The sequence below is a fragment of the Magnolia sinica genome, chromosome 8 (genome assembly GCF_029962835.1).
Source record: "Magnolia sinica isolate HGM2019 chromosome 8, MsV1, whole genome shotgun sequence".
Taxonomy (NCBI): Eukaryota; Viridiplantae; Streptophyta; class Magnoliopsida; order Magnoliales; family Magnoliaceae; genus Magnolia; species Magnolia sinica.
Window position 1 is genome coordinate 12447419 of NC_080580.1, and position 19457 is coordinate 12466875.

The 19457-nt window shown below is 40.6% G+C and overlaps 2 long non-coding RNA genes across 2 annotated transcripts; both read left to right on the forward strand.

Moving 5' to 3' along the window:
• The first annotated feature begins 1622 nt into the window (after positions 1-1622).
• LOC131252894 (uncharacterized) lies at positions 1623-2831 on the forward strand. Its single transcript, XR_009174737.1, has 2 exons — positions 1623-1692; positions 2443-2831. It is a non-coding gene; the product is annotated as an uncharacterized LOC131252894 (long non-coding RNA).
• A 4070-nt stretch (positions 2832-6901) lies between these two features.
• On the forward strand, positions 6902-18494 carry LOC131253868 (uncharacterized). Its single transcript, XR_009175319.1, has 3 exons — positions 6902-7035; positions 9425-9593; positions 18129-18494. It is a non-coding gene; the product is annotated as an uncharacterized LOC131253868 (long non-coding RNA).
• Positions 18495-19457: the final 963 nt, after the last annotated feature.

Consider the following 19457-nt stretch of genomic DNA (forward strand, 5'->3'; position numbering starts at 1 on the left):
ATTCTATTTTAGTTGCACTGTTGCTAAGTTAATGTATTTGATCATATTGATATTTCTGTTAAGCTTCCTACCCATGATTTTCGGATTTAGGTGGACACAGAACCATGATCATGTGTATCGACTACCACCAAAAATCAAGTGTATAAACCATCTGCTCTCTACCTGCACACATCCCATCTCTCTGTCATGCTGAAGTGGCACATTTAGCATGTTGGTGTTTGACTGTACTTGTGTAGGGAGCATGCTAGCTTGACTGTTTGAAAAGCTTTTCTTCACAATGCAACCCAACCCACCTTGAAAAGCTCACATCTTTATAAGAGAGATTCAAAACTTAGGTCAGACACTTGTAACAATTTGGTATTAGAAACCATTATTTTCCCCAGGCAGAATAGTGTTATAACACCATCTATGATGAAGATACTAAACAAACACCATACAGTTTAACATATGGATGAACACCAGCCGTATTAAAACTGTATGTTTGCACTGCAACTCAAGCACATTAGGTGGGCTATGAAGTAACATTGTAATCAAGTTTCTTTCTTCATAAGTTCTTTAAAAAAACAAATAAATAAATAAATAAAAACCACAGTAGCTTTTCACTCTGCAGAATGCGCCAAGTAACATAAAACTAGGTCAGTCTAACAAGTTAGTGCAAAACACAAACAAGTATAGAGAGAACCTGGTGAGGCTTGTAACAAAACTCAGGCAAGGTCTTTGTTTATGTTAGAGTTGGTGGGTTCAAACCTTTACATTTTTTTATCAAACATTTTCACTTTATTAAACTCCGTCAAGTAATACAAAACTCACTAGGTCCACGGTCCGAAACTCTGGCAAGTTTAGGGAAAACCCAATGAGTCTTGTAACAACCTGAGTCATATAGGAACCTAGAACACTTTCATGCTGATCCAAGTTGTCATAGTCGTGTTCTGAGTTGACTCACCGAGTTCCTAAATAATGCATTAGGCTCATGGAAAAATGATCGAAATAAAGTGGACATATTTGTTGTAGGAATACTTGTGTAATTACTTTTTGGTAGCCAATTCAATTGCAATATTTTCCACCTAGTTTTTATTCTTCCTCTTTCCCTCCACCTAGTTTTGAGCTCCATTTGCATAAAGGTATGATACTGTATCACAGGGAAATGGCAGATGCTGTCGTCAGTGTATTTGGGAAGATAAAACAAAATGCTATAAGGGACGAGCAGCAGCTGTTGGTATATTTGGGAAGATAAAACAAAACCTTAATGTCTTGTAGATCCATACAGCTGTGTATATAGCCTATAATGGAAATAGGCGTGCAGTCTTTGTTCAGTGATAGATATCTGTTCAGTAATCTTTGGATTATATCTATTTGTTTAGGACACTTTCAGGGGTAGATTATGTCAATGCCCTGTAGTGGACGGTGTTTAGTATCATAGTGATGGTTATGTATCTTGTCAAGGTCCGTACGCCTTGCACCTTGTTTCATTTCCCTTCAATATTTTAGTCTTGATGCTTATCACCTACAACCAATTTTCATGAATTCAAAATTTTGGTTTTCCAAGGGAAAAATGTTTGTGGAAAGGGGTGTAGCTTAAGTTAACCTTCAACAGGTTGCAGGTGATCAATTCTGTATAAAGAGACAAATCAAAGCTTCTTTAGAAAATTAATCTTGGTGTCAAATCCTTCATGTGGTTGAACAGATTTTTCAGTAAAGACGCTTGCCTCCGTCTCATCATGTTGTATTTTTTAATCCTTTTGTACTTAATGCGATTTATGTTTGATGCTTGGACCGTAACCTTGTACTAAACCTGCTTTGGTTGCCTTGTATTGAAATAATGTATCCCCTTTATTTGTAGTGATAATTTATTTTTTACCTTACCAGCTTGTGGTTTTTACCATCTGCAATTTAAATGGGATTCACAATGTAGAAGGCGAAAAGAATCATGATGCCTACTTATCACACGCACTTTTTGATGCCCACCTTAGTCCTCTGGGCTGGGACCAGGTAATAAAATACCATGTGGCTTTTACAGTCTCCTGCAACCTGCAAACTTCTAGTCACTACACCAAATTCATGTCTACATAAATATGTAAAATTATATAAATAGAGCCAAATGTAAGAATAAAAGATAAAATAAAGGCTTTCAAGTTCTCCAAGCACCATTTCGGTGCTTGTCTGCACAACAAAATCTTCAAGATGAATTTACATTGTCAAAGGTTTTCAAGTTGATTTATTGTTCTGATGTCCATTTATTGTTTGCCAATGTGGATTTTGACGTGCACCCAACATGACAATTTTTAGATGTATGGAGTGTTGTTCAAGCACAAGTTTTATATTGGGTCATTGCTTCATTCTACTGATCTTTAACATTCAGTCCAAATGTTTCTTCTTCATTATGTTTTACACAGCTGGGATTGCTTTGTCATAATTCATGTTGTTGGTTTTCATTTGTTGCAGGTCATGTGTCCTACATGCCTTTGCACGGGGATGGCAATGGCAAGCGAGCATGATCCTTGAATTGACCCCTTCAATTAGAGGTGCATTGCATCATTGTGTCTCTTGCCATCAGCTGAAAAATGAAAATGTCCTGTTAGTTGCATCTTCAAGCTAGTTGTAAGCGTTCCTGTACATAACTTATGGTGTACCTGAAAGAATCATGTCTTTGCATCTCTAGCATACACTGATTAATGTTACTTGGATGTCCAAATCTTATGCTTACAATGCTTAGAAGATTGCTGATAGAAACATCGTACCTGCCCCGGTATGCATAAATCCTTTTGTATTATGAGAATAATACTTTTCGGCAACTGCGATTTTGTATTTTATCTAATGATCTTTCAACTACTGCAGGCCGATGGCATAAGCTTGCATGAATCTCCTGTCTATTTGGCTACTGTTCTTGAGTACTTGGCAGCTGAGGTTTTGGAGTTGGCTGGGAATGCTGCTAGAGACAATAAGAAGTCCCACATCATTCCAAGGTATGTTCTTTTGGCTGTCAGAAATGATGAGGAGCTTGGGAAATTGCTAGCTGGTGTGACAATTTCAAGTGGTGGTGTTTTGCCAAACATAAACTCTGTTCTCTTGCCTAAGAAGTCCGAGGAAGCTTCAAAATCTCCAAAAAAGGATTGATTGGGTTGGGATGAATGCTTGGGCCCCACTTTGTGATTCTTATCTAATGGAGTTTTTGGAAATTTCTTCAAATTTGTAATTTTGGTTTTGGTGTTGGGATGGTCTTTGGCTGCTTTCTTTTCTTTTTCTATATTTTGTAAATAGAGTAATCTTACTGTTGAGGTTTAGATGTATGTGCTTCAACAAAAGGATGCAATAGATGTTATCATTGGATCTCCATCAATGAAGTTTCTCTAGGTTTTAAAAATAAAAAAACCAAAAAAAAAAATAGGGTTTAAAATTATTCCTAAAATTTAGTCCATAAAATCTGACCGTTGGCACCAGAACGGTTTAAAACCGTTCCTAAAGTTCCGTTTCTAAAAATTGAAACGGTACCCAAAACGGTTATGAACCGTTCCTGTTTTTCTGCGACGCCGCCTTTACGAATGGTTAGAAATCACTTTGAAGCATTTAGGAACGGTTTAAAACCGTTTCTAAATGACGATTTTGGTGTAGTGAGAAAAAGTAATGTTTTCCCTTGAGAAACAGTACTTCCATCATAATCTCTCTAATATCTAATCCTTGCAGCTCATGAAGTTTCTCCAGACACTTTCCGTACGAGAAGTCCACCTCCAATGCTTGAATGGGAATTAACGTTTGGTTATATTGAGATGGTTAATAGAAACATCTAGCTTTTGCACGTACCTTCCTCCAGTTTTTCTTCTGCATAGCTATATGTGAAAGGAATATAAAAGAAACTACTATTTATCAGGCAACCATTATTTATAGTTACCATTTATCCCATACCTACCGTCTGCTAGAATCAGCTACTTCTCAAACATGGCCTTCTCCATTCCACTTCTCTTTACTTTCTTTCGTATGTGCCTTTTGACGACGATAGTCAGTCATGGCACATGAGGTTTCATCCCAACCAAGTCCATTCTCTTGAAGTAGTGACTTCAATGTCTGGCGTTGTCTTTTGGGAATATCAGGTGGCTTTTCATTATTCATAAAGGTCCTCTACCGTCTTCCATGTTGATTTTGTATATCCACTTTCTTCCTCTTACTGGTGCTTTCTCGTAATGGGGGGAGTGTAAACATTGAGTATTTGCATGTAGGCAAGGGTTTTCTTAATAGATTGGCGAAAAAGCTTTTATGATCGACTGCATGCCAGATATCAAGCTTCCTCTTTTACTCAGGCTTTTGTAACAGGCAAGTGCAAAAGGTCACATCGACACCACTCATATGCCAACATGGTTCCAACTAGTGTTGATCTCAGCCTAACTTGAGGGAGCTAGGGTCATCAAAGGGAGAGTGGCCGAGCAAACCGCGAAGCACAAAGAGGCTAAAAGAGAATAGTTATTCAGTGGTGGGACCCAATGATATGTAGCTCATCATCTTTACATATACAGGTGGCCAGAAACAGCCCTCTATCATATCATTTTCTATTCTCTTCTGTTTCTCTCTTTCTTCGAGCGAGTGAGATGGTGTGTGAGCTCTTCGTGACAGTTGATGCATATTTGTAGGTTGCTTGGATCAGATGTTTGCTAAGCCCTCCCCATTAGTTGTGATTGGTGTAATATATATCTTTCTATCCTTAAAAAAGGAGAATCAATCTCTCCCTCTTGATTTACTTTCCTTATATATTAGTTGATTTTATTTCACACCCTGATCCATAGCTCAAGTGGTAGACTGAGTACAAGATACCTCGTTTCAACACTGAGGTCTTGGTATCGATCCCCAGTGGGGGTGGCTAATAGTGAAGTATGATAACAATGTTGTGTACCAAAAACTTGGGTTAATTGTCTTGCATCAAATTGGTATCAGAGCGGGAGGTCTGGTGTTCGAGATTCCTTACCAGGGGTGATTAATGCGCATTTCAAACCGGGCTCGAGTGGGGTAACCCGTGAGATGCGGGGGACCATATGATCAGAGGTATGACGATCAGAACTGTCCATGATGTTGACCATATGCTATACGAGGCACCAAAGAAAAATTATGCTCAACGGTAATAACCACCATCACCAATATCTATGAATAACCTTAGAGCAACTAAATGAGAATTTTCAGAATCAAAGTTTAGAATCGGGATAGAAGTGTGATTAAGGTATGGTTGCTTATCTATGGCATTAAAAGGAACATGGATGGCTCAAATGATAGGAGCACTCAGCATTTAGGCCCAGTGGACAGTGGCACAAACTCTTTAGAAAATTTCCCATTTCAATTCAACCAATAAACAGTGCCTAATTTAAGGATGAGAGAATCAGATAAATGAGATTTTAAGGCCGCATATATACCTCACCTTAATCCGGACCTCACTTCTCATTATTTGTATCGAGGTACCCTGTGGCACATGTGAGATGTTTGTGCACAGGTGTATGGATAGGAATGCCTTGCCATGATTTTGGTAGAAATGTTTTGGGCTCACAGTCGGAGATATCTAATGATGAGAACCGTCCATATCCAAGGAGATGCCATGGATGGGCCACGATCCGAAGCTCACCATCAATGAATGCGTATGCATTTAATTTATACAATCATTGACTCTCTATGCTCATCCTTAGGTTTTATTTTTCTTTCTTAGGCCTCGGGCAGATGCCTGAAAATGAGTTCATCTTATTTTAGTTAATGGTAGTTATGTATTAGATATTATAATTCTTTAAGATAAGGGTTAAAAATAATCCTATAACTAACAATCATCATCTCTGGTACATAATTATGATTAACTAAAATGAGGTGAACTCACTTAGAAGCTAGTGTCTTCCAAATGCGTCCTTAGGGATTTTGTTGGTAATATTTGATGATTTTGATGATGCATGTAAAGATTGATTTTCCAAGGGACATATCCTATAACAAGTTCAAAACAACTTCAATTAGGGGTGTTTAGAAATGTGGAAAACCTTGAAAGGAAACCGGTTTCCATGGATTTTTTTTTTAATAGAAAAGAAAAGGAAAAAGAAAATGAAAAAGAAAACAATGGAAATCCTTCTCTCAAAACTGGTGGGCATCCATTTCTTCCGAAAAGTTGATAAAATTGACGTGCAAAGAAGAGAGACACAAGGAGACCTTTTCATGTAATTTTAACAATTGGAATTTCAAATAAAAATAAAAATAAAGGAATATCAATATCTCCTTCGAATGTAACTACGATTCCAACTATGCCAAACGTGTAGTGTCTCCACATGGCATTTTCTCATAGGTCCACATTGGGGCATCGAAAATGGATATAAATCGTATGATAGAATTTAGATTTTAAGTTACTGCACATAGCTTTCGTTTGTTTTTTTTTTTTTCCTAAATATTAGCAGAGAACTAGTCAAAAAATGTAATAATGAAGCTTCAATTGTATGAATCCCCTTCTTTCTCCTTCCGGTTGCTGCTAGACATATGTCACTTACAGTTAATGATAGTGGAACCATCAATCAAATAAGATAGATTATTCCTCTTAAGCCTGAAAACTATTTGGGCCCATTACCACTTGATACCATGTTTTCATTTGTTAGGCAAGGTGGGATGGAAATGATGATCTCTAGGTCAAGGTGCATAAGACCTAGGGTTCTCCGCTCGGTACCTTTCCTTTCACCAAGTGCTCTCTTCGCATGTTTAAGAGCTCTTGCAGGTGTCACTATCTTGCGCAAATCTTACATAAATGTACATGAATGCATGCATGCTATAGTCGGTGACTACGTGTCAAAAGTGCAATGTAATGTATCGATATGCTAACAAATGTAGTCCTAATTTAATGTGTAACCAAAGGTATGAGCTGAAATATCTCACCTACCCTTCTATGTAAAGGCACCACAAGCATTATAAATGGTACCCTCGTAGACAGTAACCAGTGTGCTTTTTTGACGCTAGCAGTCCTCCTGTTTGAGACCCTCACTGAGAAGGCAGAGTTCTTCCATTTCCAAGTATTCAAAGCTTGATTCTTTTCCATGCTAGGTAAGGGTTATTTTCAAAACTTAGTGTTCTCTATGGTATGGCTCTTTGTATGCGTTCTTCTTTCACCTTTACAACAAAATAGAAAGAAAGTAGAGGTAGAGGTTTCTTTCACGTAAACCCCAAGAGAGGCGAATGCGGTGGCAGATGACCTAGCCCGCAAGGGTAGTGCATCCTAGGCCAGTATTTTCTCCGGAATCAGAATTCTCTTCCCAGAACCTCTAGGGGGCTTTTATTTCTGGACAAAATAGGGCTGGGTTTCTCGAGGGAGAAATGATCAGATTTTCATTTTCTACCCCTTTGTTTCCTTCCTTACATAGGTGGCCCCATCTATTTTTATTGATTGGGCTGCCCGAAATCAATATATACAATGAGGTTCCTTTTTGAAAAAAAAAAAATCAAAACAAAACAAAACAAAACAAAATAGAAAGAAAGCAAAACTTCTATCATTGTAGGGCTAGCCTATCTAGCAGATGTGTTATACATTGGGAAAAGAATGTCCCCTTTAGTTTTTTTTTTTTGTCAAAAAAACTAGATCTATTTCATTAATAATTAGCTCCTGTACATTCGGGCACCCCAGGACTTAAAAGGGGGCCTATCGTGAAAGAAACTAAAAACTACACAAGGAAACAAACCTTCACAACGACTTAATTGAACCAAGACCAACCTTATCAAGAAAGATAGAACCTCTGACCTGGTAGGGGAGTTCAGAAAAAGTATCAAACTAGGCATAGGATTGGGAGCCGCTTCCCTGTCGGGCCATGTAGTCTGCCGGTGAGTTTCCTTCCCTCAGAATATGCGCAAACTTAATTCGACCCCGCCTTCTCAGAAGGTTAATCTTGAGATTCCAAGCTTTCCAGCCACACCATTGAGCATTTCTATCACTTGCCTAGAGTCCGATTCGATGATGATTTGAGACATCCCACTTTGGAGAGCATGGGATAAACCATCGTGAACCGCACATAACTCAGCAACAGTGTTCGTTCCAACACCATAACCAACAGAAAAAGCGAAAATGAAATCACCCTTCTCACCTTGACCAATTCCACCCGCAAACCCCCCACCCCCCCCCACCCAGATCTGCTCGGATTTCTTCGACCTGAACCATCAACATTTATTTTGATCCAACCAGGCGGAGGCCGCTCTCACTTAACTACAAATGCTCGACCACCAAAATCCATAACAGAATGAGAGAGAGGAGACTTCTGTTGATACTACCGACCCAAGGCAACGCTCCGAACATCCACCATTGAGGCAGTAATATGAGCCATCCACCACCTGATTTTCGCAATGATTAAAGCTGAGGACACCGTCGCCACATCAAAAATTGCTGCATAACAGAATGTCCCCTTTAGTTGATAATGCACATCGAATTGCTAAGATTATCAGATGCTACTCGTTTGAATGGCTTGAACCATGCAAACGTTGACCATATAAGGCACTGTGATGAAGAGGTAAAAGATTAGTTAAGTGATATGTAATCTCACTTCAACTAGGAGTTAAAATGCAATCACAAATGGCACTTTATTAACCTAATTATATTTTCCAGTTTAAATATAAAATCAGGGTGTTTCTCAACTAAGGGGAAAAAAGAAAAATGATAGTTTTCACAGCAATGGAGAGAAGAAATAATATTTATAATGGAAAAACTATTGTAATATTGATCGCGTCATCTTAATTTATTACATTAAAAATCAATTGCATATCCAAATATGGATGTAGATGGTTTTTTTTTTTTTTTTTTTTTTTTTGGTGTTTGTGGCCAGGCAGCCCGACATTATAGGCCATGGCTTGAGCCTTTAAACGAAGCTTGAAATCTAAGCCTAGGACAACAATGAATGGCCCATCTCGGCTTGTTGGCTTGGTCCAATTATCAAGTGGGTCACTTGTATACAAAAGGAATGGATGGTTTAAAGATACATGTGAGCAGCTCCCTATTCAATATGCATGTATAGTTTTTAATGGTACTCTTAGATCCATGGTCATGTTGCGATGATAAAAACCATGTATATGATAAGACTCGCTGTGGAGGAAGGTCGTCTAGCAAAAAATTCTGAGATTGGACTATTTCAGACTTTTATCATTCCATTTTTTCATTACTCTTTCATTACAGGGCAGGCCTTGTAAGACTTAGGCCGTGGCCAAGGCCTTTTGTAGCTTGTTTAGGGTGAGGGCTTAGAGGACCAGCTCCAACTAAGGTCAACCTTGGTGAGGCCTTAGCTTGGCCCATTACCACCCCTAGCTAGTTTAAAGGTCGCTTGGCAGGGTTCCTAGAGATGTGCTCCCCCTCTTTCTTTTGTTTTAAAAACTTCATTTGATTTTGTGACGATGTGGACAGTCTATACTTTTGCATTTTGATCATTGATTATCAATTTGATTAATGGCATTGCAGGAATGGAATGGTGAAATGAAGATACTAAGAGCTGATGATTTAATGCTTGGAATTTGGAAACATAAACCCCCGGATTTTGAGGATATAACCCCACCAAACAATTCTGAAGTTGAGGCCACGGATCTGATCCCAATTCTCCCTCCAAAAACTTCTGAGGATAACCGAAAAGGTTACCTTTTTAATTCTTTTGATTAATTATTTTTTGGTTTTTTCTCTGCATAGTTCCTCAAGATTTTGTACTTCAGGAAACAACACCTTGACTAAAGTTAATGCTCAGGAAGTGATTTTGGAGCTGAACTGACCTAAATGCCCTCATCTAATTTTTACACTAAAAAGTAGTGAAAATCAAGCATTGTGGGGTCCACATGGTGTGTGTGACATCCAACCTGTCCAAGAGGGACACCCCACCATGATCATCAAATGAAAAAAATTGGGCCAATGCAGCCAAACGGTTTGATTATATTCGGGAATCGTCTGCGCCTCGATTGAGCACATTCTGAGAGAGGCAAATAGAGTGGCGTACAATCTGGCTCACATGGGCAGCGCCAATCAATTGGATAAGGACTTCACAGTACTTTCTGACCTTCCACTCCTTTCTTGAGGGGATCTTGTTCTAGACTGGACGGGGATAGGAACGGTTAGGGAAAGTTAATAAGAATGTTTCAGTCTTGAGGTTGTCGTTACGGTAGGCTGGCCCCCATCTCCCCTTTTTGGCTGCAATGGGCCAGCCTGAATTGTATTTCTCTGTACAGTTTCCTCAAAGCTGGAATCAACTTATCAGTTTTTTTTTTTTTTTTTTTTTTTTTTAAGGGTGTGGCAGATATGAGTTTTGAGGTTTTTGGGTGGTGGACATGGTTTGTTATGGTGTGACCGATCTGATGAATGGACAGGCCTTATATCTGATTTATCTAATCATCATGTTGGGCTGCATGTTTTGGACGGGTTCGATGGTATTAACACACTGCGACTAGAGAAAAAGAAAGAAGTACACAAGCATCTGTTGGTCATTTTCACAGACTCCCCTCCCCCCAAAATGCACTTTTCATCACTTTCCTTTAATCCAGGCATTATTTGATAAAATCAGAAATCTTGAGGAATTTTGTCCTAAAAATCCCTTGATGTCACACTGAAATCTATTTACAAATGCATACTTTTATTAAAATAACTACCCAAAAATAAAAGGTTTATTTTGATTGTATGATACATACATTGTAGCATATCGCTTGCTCTTCTTAAATCTCAAGACAACATACCCTTCTTCTTTTTTTTGGGTAAAGTGGACTCATGCCACATCAGTGTCATTGATTAGAGAAATTTATAGGATTTCAGGAGGGTCCCAACAAAAAGACTGCGGACCTCTCCTATCGTGTAGCCCCTTAAAAGATTAAAGAAAAACAAAATTAATTGGATCCAGATGGACCTGTGTGCAGACGAAAAACCAAGATCTCCTGATCTTGAGCTCCTTAAAGAACCTAGGCCTGATTTGTCCAAGACAAGTGCTCCTCGCACACTACATGGAAGGTCAGAAATGGTTCGGAAAATTCTGTCTGGGCAACCTTCACTGGCCATTCAAGCTAGCTCATCTGCAACTGCATTTCCTTCCCGAAAAATGTGAGTGAAGATGAGATTAAGAGTAGTCGTCTTTGCTTGAATTTCCCCCATCCTATACCAAATACTCTAAGGACAAGCCGCTTGAGGATCCCTTGCCGCATTAACGACAATATTAGAGTCCGATTCGACAATCACTTTTGTCAGGCCCATTTTGGAACAGATGGACAAGCCATCAAGCATGGCCTGAGCTTCCGCCACCGTATTAGTTTCGATTCCGTATTGTCTGCAGAAGGCAAAGATCAGTCTTCCATAGTGGTCTCTACAAACTCCTCCACCTCCACTTTCACCTGGGTTGTTTTTGGACGAGCCATCAGTGTTCATTTTTAGCCAGCCTATCAGAGGCTTGGACCATCTGACAAACTGGGTACCACCTGATGCAATTGGGGCCGGGCATTTGATATTCAAGGTCTGAAGAATAACGTTGGCAGCCGTGGACGCCGTGGACTGAGTATCCTCCTCCTGAAGACATGATCCAATCTCTCTTAACCAAGAGGTCACCTTAGAGATGATGGATTTCTCTAACATTTTGTGGCCCTCAAACCGAGTGAAATTTCTATGCAGCCATATTTCCCAAATGACTAAACTTGGGAGGAGACCGATAAGGCTGGAGGAGCAAGATTGAGAGCTGGCTGCTGATGTCCAATGGCGGATGCGATGAAGAATGGTTTGATCGGGTATTTGGGGAATACCAAACAATATGTGGAAAAACTGCCAAACGATTGAAGCAATAGTTCCCTGACTGAGAAGATGATCTATGGATTCCACTGCATAACCATGTTGGGTTGCCAGATGAAGAATGTTTTGCTGCTAATGGTGGACAATGCTATGATGGACCGTTGCTGGAGGAGAGGAATGTTCTGCCCTTGCTAGGCGATGGTGAAGATTGACACTATTCTGATGGGGCATAGATGATGGAGGATTTTGCATAGCCCCTGGCAGTCGCTGCTGCTGACTGTCACTACTCAGGTGGAGGAGGGATGGGTTAAGATCTTGGCGCTGAGGAGAGAGACTGTGGTTGCTTGGATGAGGCAAACCTGCGGAGCGAGGTGGCAGGAGGTTTGGGTGAGCTTGCTGGCAGCATTCACATTTCGAATGTGGACACCGAACCTCTGCACTGCTGAATCAACAGGGATTGCGTGGTGGACTGTTTTCCAAGTAAAGATAGAAATTTTTGGTGGTAGGAATTTGTGCCGGATCCATTTAATCCATGGAATTTTTGGCTGATGGTCCCTGATAGCGTTCTAAGCTGATTTGAGGGAGAATGTTCCTGACGAGGATAAGTCTCAAATTAACTTGTCTGCATGGTTAGACAAGGCCACTGAAGAAGCTGAGATAGATTGCATTGCGGAAGGAGTGATGAAACTTTGAATATCCGAGAAATTCCAGCGACCTGAGATGGGGCTGAAGTCTCTGATAGAAGCAGACAGGAGAGTGTGAGGGACGAGGGATGTTATGGCACCTGCTAGTAGCCCACAGGCAGACCAGTTATGAATCCGGAAGCTGATTTTTCCTTCTCCAATGAGCCATTTGGTGTGGCGAAGAGTGCTGGGTAAGGATTTGAGAAGTTCGCTCCAGACTGGTGAGGAAGTCGAGTCTGCTACTCCTTTGTTAAAGATGAGCTTCCAGAAGTACTTTGCTGACATAAAAGAGGCCCATAGAGATTTACTTTCGATAAGGTTCCAGCACATCTTGACTCGGAAAGCATGCATAACATCTTCTATTTTTCTAACTCCCAGACCTCCTTCTCTGATAGCAGAGCAAACCTTAGACCAATTAATCCAATGCCTTTTGGGTCCCTCTTGAGAGTTGCCCCAGAAGAAATTGGCAAAAACTCTATTAAGGTAATTGCTGACTGACTTTGGAATGTTGATAGCCGATAGAAGGTGGACTGGGATGCTTGATAAAACATGTTTGATGAGAATCAATTTCGCTGCTTGATTGAGAAATTTTGCTTTCCAATCTTCAATTTTACTTAAGATCTTCTGCACGATCGGCTGCAACAGGGGGCTTCTAATCTTTCCTTTGGATAAAGGTACACCCAAGTAAGAGAAGGGCAAAAAACTCTGGCTGAATCCTGTGAGATTCATCAATCTTTGGGCTTTATGTCTGGATGTTTTTTTCGGGGTTATGAGGGCTGTCTTGGACTTGTTGACCCTTTGACCTGAAGTTGATTCGTAGTCTCCAATGAAACCAAGGATTTTGCGCACATTAGCTTGTCTGCCATTGAGAAAGAGGAATGCGTCATCAGCAAAAAACAGATGGGTAATAGTTAGACAGTTGTGGGGAATGTTGTACGCTTGACATGCTCCGGAAGAGAAGAAGTTGGAGATACCCCTACTGAGAACTTCTGCTGCTAATATGAATATCGAAGGAGATAGGGGATCTCCTTGCCTTAAACCTCTACTAGCTTGGAAAAATCCAAAACTCTTGCCATTAATGAGGATGGAAAACTAAACCTCTTTCCAACAGCGTTCTATCTGAGAAATCCATTAATGATTGAAGCCAAAACTCTGCAGTACATTGAAGATGAAGCCCCATTCAAGACGGTCGTAAGCCTTTTCCATATCTATTTTGATAATGAGATTGCCCCCAAACACTTTGCGATCTAACTCATTGACCATCTCTCTTGCTATGGAGATATTTTTTGAAATTAGCCGGCCTTTGACAAAAGCCCCCTATTCTTGAGATATAAGACTTGGGAGGATGTGGGACAGCCTTGAAGCCATGAGCTTGGAAAATATTTTCATGATGCAATTGCATAAGCTGATCGGCCGAAAATCTGTGATATGTTCTGGATTCTTCTTCTTAGGAATGAGACAAATCTGGGTGCATTGAAAGGCTCTAGGGACTGGGCCTCCATTGAAGAAGTCTTTGGCTGCTTCAAACAGGTCCGTGCTTATCACATCCCAACATGAGGAGTAGAAGGCTCCATCAAAACCATCGGGGCCTGGGGCGCTATCAATCGGAATTGAAGATACCGCTTGCATTACCTACTCCAGCGTTAGAGGTCTCATGAGGGCTGTGTTCATCTGATTAGTGACCAACCGTGGAATTGGGTTGAAGATCTGCTGATCAGATGATTTTCCTTTAGAGGAGAAAAGCTGCCTGAAATAATTTACTGCTTCCTCTCCTATGTCGCCCATATCCTCAATGATATCTCCTGAGGAATTCTTCAATTTGGAGATGGCCAATTTTCTATGCTTGACTAAGACAGAAGTATGAAAAAATTTGGTGTTTCTATCCCCCTCCTTCAGCCATTGGATTCTTGATTTTTGTTTCCAAAATATCTCCTCTTTTAAGTGGGCTTTTTTCAGATTTGCCTGGGCGATGTTGAGCTTGATCTGATTTGGTTTGGATTGCAAGGATTGGAGAGCATTCTCAGCTTTGGCCACTTCATTCTCAGCCTCCTGGACTATTTGGTTAATATCTCCGAATTTCTCTTTATTCCATGTTTTTAGTTTAGACTTAAGAATCTTGAGCTTGATGAAGAAGCGGTACATTGGGGTTGCAGAAACTTCAGTTTGCCAACAATCTGAAACTACCTGATGAAAATCTTCATGGACAATCCACATACGCTGGAATTTGAAAGGTCGGGGAAACTTAGCTGGATCTTCTTGGTAGGTTAGTAGCAAAGGGGAATGATTAGAGTACAATCTTGTGAGGTGGTCGACCATTGAAGCAGGGAATGATCGCATCCAGTTGGCATTGAAGAAGATTCTATCTAGTCTTGCCCAACAATGGCTGTTTCCGAATCTGTTGTTGCACCAGGTGTATTGGTAACCTGAATGACCTACATCTATCAGGCATGTATCATTTACCATATCTAGGAAGTCGGACATAGCACCAGTCATCTGTGATGTTCCTCCTAATCTGTCGTCCGGTGATAGCGTGGTGTTGAAGTCCCCACAAACGAGCCAAGGGCCCTGAGTAGATGCATGGATGTCTCTGAGATCTGCCCATAAATTCTTCCTCTGATCTCTATAACAACTAGCGTAAACTGTGGTTATGATGATTGGCTGAGTTAAGTTGTTTGAGGAGAGATTTAGAGAAACACTTTGAGAGGTTGCCCACATAGTTTGAAATTGGATATTATCCTTGGTCAGAATCCAGATTTTGTTCCCCGCTGATTCGTCCATAATATGATTGGGGAATCCCAGTTTAGCAGCCATCCTTGCTTGTTTAGACTCCCGGATCATTGGTTCCTGTAACAAAAGAATTTCAACTTTGTGTTTTCTGATAAGCTTCTTCAGATAACAAGTAGGTGGGGTATTACTAACCCCTCTCACATTCCAAGAAGGGATGCTAGACATTCTTAAACTTTCCTTTGCTCTTGGCCCTGTTTTGCTTGCGCTTCAGTCTTAGGCTGTTCCTTTTTATCATACTTAATGTCAGGTTGTTTTTCCTACTGCTTCTATCAACTGCCTTTGCTGGGACATCCTCCTCTGAGTCACTGCTAGATCCCGATTGAGAAGGATTTATAGGATTGGAGTCGCCTTGGATGTCCACCCAAAGAGTTAGCGCTTCCGAGGTTTTCTTCTTTGGCTGGTTGCTTTGCTTCTGATTTTGCTGGGCAGCATTTGGTTTGGGTCCTGTGCCTTGAGAATCTTCCCTTGGTGTGGAATACCTGATCTGAACTTTTGTAGCGTCTTCTGTAGTTGTTCCCTGGGCGAGGCTTGTGGGAAGGATTTGGACATCCTCATAAAATTCCGACTGATTTTCCCTCCTTACTGGGGAAATCTTAGTCAGACGACTTGTTGAATTTTCATTAAATAGATCTTTTACCCCTGAGAGCCATTTTTCCCAAGCCATCATAATTTCAGGAGTTGGGTGAGACCATGAGGCGGGCGTGACTAGCTAGATTGGCTCTGCTATATATGATGCTGAGTCTAGAGGAATGGCAGATCCAGTCTCAAAATGATTGCAATGAGCAGGGCTAATTGCTAAGGGCTGGAGGGAGGGGGGGCTTTCTGATTGTTGATGCTGCATTGGGCGATTGGTAGTTAGCTGGACTGGATGCTGCCAAGGAGGGTGAGCTTCTGTCTGATGTGCTGAGATGGATTGATGCGGGAGATGTTGCCCTAATGGCTGACACACTTGTTGGGTTTGTATATGTGAAGTATGGCCTGTTTCCTGAACATGTGGACGTACATAAGGCTGGATGTCTAAGGTTTGATGGTCGGGAAAAGGGGCAGAACAGAGGATGGACAGAGGAGGATGTTCAGGGAGTATGATTATCGATGAGATGGTGGTGTCTGCTGCGGGCTACTAATTTTGAAGAGCTGAGTTGCTCTTAGCTGGCTGACTTCTCTGTTTGCTATTGTCTTCCCTATTTGCATTAGGAACTTGAACTTCTCCTTCATTCAGATTTTGAAGAGCTGAATTGCTCATAGCTAGCGGACTTCTCTGTTTGCTATTGTCTTCCCTGTTTGCATTAGGACCTTGAATTTCTCCTTCATTCAGATTTTCGTGTTGCTGGTTGGGGAAGGCCCTAACTACCCATTGTTTTGTTGCTTCATTAGCTGAGGCAATCGTGTTCAACTTGTCTGCCACTGAGTGATTACATGTTTTGACTGTGATGGAGATGGGATGAGGTTTTCCTTCTACCAATAGTTTTAATTGCATGAAAGGCGGAGTTCTAGGATGTGGGATAATCCTAGCCCTTGCGTACCTGCGGTCTGGGCTTTCCATCAAACATCTGTCCAACTTTAGAACTGACCCCATTTTTTCAGCAATTTGGCCTATGGTGTGATCGCTCCAGGCATGGATAGGAATACCTTCTATTCGTATCCAAGTTCCCCGTCCCGGGACTGTCATCGCCGGACCCCAGGTCCTTGTGTTTTTCAGTGACATCTTGTTGTGGAGAATCTCATCCCTGGAAAAAGCAATAACATGTTCCCTCGTTTCGAATTTGAAAAGATAACCTATAGCTGAGATTCTGAAGATGTCCACATGAGTGCTGCCGAGAGGAGATGATCGAATACCTTCATATAGATTTTTGGTGACATCGTTTGGACCCGAAACTTCTCCAACGAGAGCATAAGAAAATAGAGCCTTCCCTTGATCCATTATCCATTTTGGAACTATGATTGTATTAGTCGATGATGGAGGTTTGGGGGGTAGAGGAGTATCCACATACGACCTTATGTAGGGATCTGGCAGCTCAACATACCTTGCTTCATTTCGGATGTGCTGATGGGGTTGGTTTTTTTTTTTCCTTCTTGAGTGCGGGGAGCCGCTTCTTGTCGTGGTTTCTGAGTGGAAGAGGATGAGTTGTGGTTTGCTGGTCTCTGATTGGCGTCCCTCACAATCATTCTCCTTCTAGCTAGAAAGTGGTCGTGCAGCATTTCCTTTGCTGAAGATGCCTCCTCTTTCCTCTTGTAACGGACGAATCTGTATCCTTTCTTCCTTCCTGATACTGTAAATGTAGGGATGTATACATCCGAGATTTCCCCAAACTGGCTAAATTGTTTCTGAATGTCGTCCTCTGTAATATTGAATGCAAGGTTGCCAACGAGCAAGCTCCATCCCACATCCTTTAATCGCCTGTGTTGAACAGGTTGCCAGTCCTCGTCCTGGATGCCCCTTTCGGCTCTATTGATGGGTGCGCCACTCATGGATTCTCAATCCTCATGTAACTCAAATTGGTTTGGTTACCTGCTTACCTGAAAATCGCCTGAGAAGTCGGTCAGAGATCGACAACATACCCTTCTAATTGACTTAATTAGTTTTAAGTGATTTGTACAAACTGCATCTATGGTGTCATGGTCAGACAAAGCTAAAAACCAAGATGGTTGTGTCCACTTCCTTCTTGGAAATAATTCTTCTCAAAATTCAGCATGTTTGGATGTTTAATAAAATTGAATTATAATAATCTAATTCGTTATATAAGAAGATAGGGTGTGACACCATTTATTTCATGGTGGTAGTCAAACACCCAAATGCAGTTCCATGCGTTTCAAGTTGGACCTGAAAATTGGATCATTTCCACTTTATTCAATTGAATTGTTGTAGATATCATTCATGAGTAATATATACCTTATAATTGTTATGTATAAATTTTTATATTAATTCTTTGTAATTGTTGTGGCTACAGGTTTGGGCTAACTTATACTAGAGCTGGTCCACCATTGTCATCCTCTCTGTGAAATATTAGGTTTTGGGATAGGGAATCTTTCGCCATTCTTTGGTGGCAGGTTTGCACACATAGTATGATCTGGAGCAAGGTGGAGCCATTCCTGGTTGATCAGAAAGCAAAGAGTAGGTTGAAGAAAAAAATGGTAGCAGGCCGGGTTTGCATGCAAAGGTGTAACATGAGGTGGCAATGTATGGACAGATAATTAATGAAGAGTTTGGAAATTGCAAAATTGGAACTAGAGACATTCACGCGTACTTTTTTCTTTTCATTTTATTGAGCTGGTTTGTTTAATTAGTAAACGTGTAGGTGATCTGTGGGAGTAAGAATAATGTGGGATTGAAAATTAATTAATGTTAATAAAGTCAAAGGTTTTTTTAAAAAGAAAAATTAAATAATGAGTTGCTCACTTGGGTGAGTTTCCCAGTGAATTTTCCTTTTATTTTTTTTTTCTCTTCAGTTTGGGCATTGTACAAGGCGGTAGATGATAGGTGGGGGCACAATTTTTTTGCCAGCCCCCGCCCGACCCTGCCTGCTGATTGAGTTCAATAAATTCTTGTTTCCAAAAAAAAAAAGAAAAAAAAGAGAGTCACATTAGCCCCTTCTGTGATTCAGATGAAGCGGATAGTTAAAAACATTGTGCATGCAATGATTACCCTCCAAATTATTTCCCTTGTTACAGGCCACTTGAATCACAAATGAACTTGATTTTTAGGCCCCGGCTTATATTTTAGTATGTCATCTAATGATTGGAGTGAAATTCATATGATCATCACAGTTTGCCCTATAAAAATCAAGGGTGGACATTTGTTTCTTAACTTTTTCTCTTGGTGTGGCATACCTAAATCAAGGGTCAGTCTTTTTTTCTTTGCTATTATCCTAACATAAAATTACACATCTAATAGTCAGAGTTGATCTCACATACAAGTCATGGTGGCCCCATATAAAATCAAGGCTTGGAGTCCATTTTCCACCAAATGGTGATATTTCTAAAAAGCAGAGTTTAAGTCCATCAGGTTGCACTAGCCCTTCTAAATAGGTTGTTGGAATATTTAGTTGAATTAAATAGACTATTAAAAATCGAGAACCAAAAAAGGAAAATAAATTTTGAGAAAGAAGAACTTATTGAATGAGTCGAGGCGTGACTGAGTCACTCGGCTTGAAATCGAATTTGCTCCCCTTGGACAGCGTCCTAAGTGCAACAGGTTCCCAGAGCAATCGACCTCCAGGATACAACGACTATGACCCGGTCCCAGCGGTGCACTCACTGTACACGGGCTCGAACCACTT